The sequence below is a fragment of the Eschrichtius robustus genome, chromosome 2, assembly GCF_028021215.1.
Source record: "Eschrichtius robustus isolate mEscRob2 chromosome 2, mEscRob2.pri, whole genome shotgun sequence".
Lineage (NCBI taxonomy): Eukaryota > Metazoa > Chordata > Mammalia > Artiodactyla > Eschrichtiidae > Eschrichtius > Eschrichtius robustus.
In genome coordinates this window covers 22525181-22527420 of record NC_090825.1, presented here as the reverse complement: position 1 = coordinate 22527420, position 2240 = coordinate 22525181, and the positions used below count along the sequence as shown (strand labels likewise).

The window sequence follows — 2240 nt, the reverse complement described above, 5'->3', positions numbered from 1 at the left end:
ACCCCCATTCAGATCCCAGAGATGTGGGCAAGTCCCCAAAAGTAGTTGTTAGATTTAAGAACTGGACACACCTCATTTCAAAACAACAACAACAACAACAAAACACAGTACATAGAAATATCGGGGATAACTGGAAAAATCACCAGAGAAATGTTCTATGAAAATCAAGCTCTTCGACTCAAAACGTCTCAGGGCTGAAACACACCCTCTATTCATCCAGGCAACAATGTCTGTTGCTTCTTATCAGGGATGCAACTGGTCAAGGACACTAAATGGCTTTAAAAAGCAACTTTTCAAACTTTCCTTTTGGGCCAAGGTCTGGGCCTGTGAGGACCAGGCAGCCCCGTGAGGGCTGGGAACAGCAGGTCCCAAAGGTTCCAGGTTCTGGCCCTTCCTTCCCAGACACAATGTCAAACACACAAAAGCTACTGTCATGTTACATTTTACATTTTGAAATATGGAAGCATCTTTTAAATACTCTTAAGGCATTTATTTATTAAAACGTTCTCTGTCAAGATTTCACATTAGCTTAAAATTCCAATCAGTCTTTACATTTCTCTGCTGAGGTCTCCACCTTCTCCAGCCATCAGTGCTACCGGCATCTACACAGTGAGCCCCATGGTCAGCCTCTTTGTTCCCTGGGTGAACCAACTAGATGTTAATACTGCTCTGCTACAAGGTAAAAGCTCCTAACTCAAACTTATTGGAAAAGGAGTGAAACTTCTGCAAAGTGCACTTTAAGAAGAGGTACTTTTTGCTTATGAAAAGAAACCAGTGAGTCCTCTAAGAATAATAAAAGGGAATATTTTACAGTTAAGCACATGATTTGGAGTGAAGAATTCGGATGATGCTCGGCTGGTCCAGGCTGTTGATACTCTTCTTGTTCCTCCTGCGGGCCCCCTTCATCAGGTATCACGAAGCCTTCATCTGTGGCATAGAGAATGTCCACAATCCTCTGCAATACAGGGTTGTTTTCCCCCTCGTTCTCCTGGCAAATCAATTCAATGTTCCTTAGCTTTCCAAAGTAGAACTCTCTCTCTTTCTCCAAGTCTTCGATGGTAAGTTTCAATACGTTGACCTGCTGCATCAATTTGGCTGCTTCGTCATCCCCGTTCCCCACACCAGGATTCTTCGGCATCAGGCCCGGGCCAGCCTTAGGGGTTGCGGTAGTTCTGTGTGTTGCAATGGGCCTCTGTGGAGTTGCACTGCTAGAGCTGAGAGGTTTCTTCGGTTTGTTCAGAGCTGGAGCAACAAGGCAGGGGGCCACCGCAGTTTCTTGACCTTGTCTGGCAGCTACAGGGTCATAGTCTTTCCCATCATAGTTTGCATCAAAAAACTTCTTGAACCACTGAACGAATTCAAAATTGTCCTGAAACTTTCCTTTTACTAATTTGTCCACAGGAATTATTTTGTCAACACCCATCCTCTTAAAACCTGCTTGTAGTATTTTGAAGTTCTGGATGTATTCATGTTCTAGCTTAGCTTGGAATTTCACTTTCTTCAAGGCAATGGAGCCAGGGAACAGCATGTCCCTAAACTGACAATAGGCAGCCCCTGAGCACAGCTGTTCAATCTTTGTCAGATTCAACTGCAGAGACTCATTGATCCAGGCCAGCATGTCATGTCGACTGCGGTTATCACTGGTGACCGACGTTGAGTACACATTCACTGCCATCTTCGGCTCTCGGCTGGACCGCGTCCGCTGCCCGTTCCCGGCTCCGGTTCCGTCTTCGTCTCGTTCAAACCGCCTGACCCCACCCGCTCCTGTGTATATATTATTAATAAGCTTTTATTAAGCACCCACTTGTCTGAATCAGAGATTTATAGATTCCAAAAGAGATCACACAGAAAAGTACTAAGTGGGAAAAACAGAGTCTAATAACTGATAAAAATTTAAATATGAAAAAAAGTCATAGACCTATTGATGTATAGAATCCCAAATTGGTTTAAGATTGAGAAATTAGAACGCTAAAATGAAAGACTATTGAGGAAAAAGCCAGATAGGCACAAGTTAAATGAAGATTAATTGAACAACATAAAGAAGATTACCATGCAAGGATTAAAACCAAGATATTAAGTATTCCAATAAAACATTTATTATTGTTTAGCTGTTAAGTAATAAAGCAAGGGTCTAGTTACTGGAGAATTGAAGGAATGCAGTTAAAATATAATGGGCCACAATACAAAAAATACAATTTATTCTTTCGAAAATTTGAACTACCTTTGTAGTTAGGTGTCTG

The 2240-nt window shown here is 42.1% G+C and overlaps 1 pseudogene; it reads right to left on the bottom strand.

The window, feature by feature from the left end:
- Positions 1 to 569: 569 nt before the first annotated feature.
- LOC137755986 (microtubule-associated protein RP/EB family member 1 pseudogene) lies at positions 570 to 1748 on the bottom strand (annotated as a pseudogene).
- Positions 1749 to 2240: the final 492 nt, after the last annotated feature.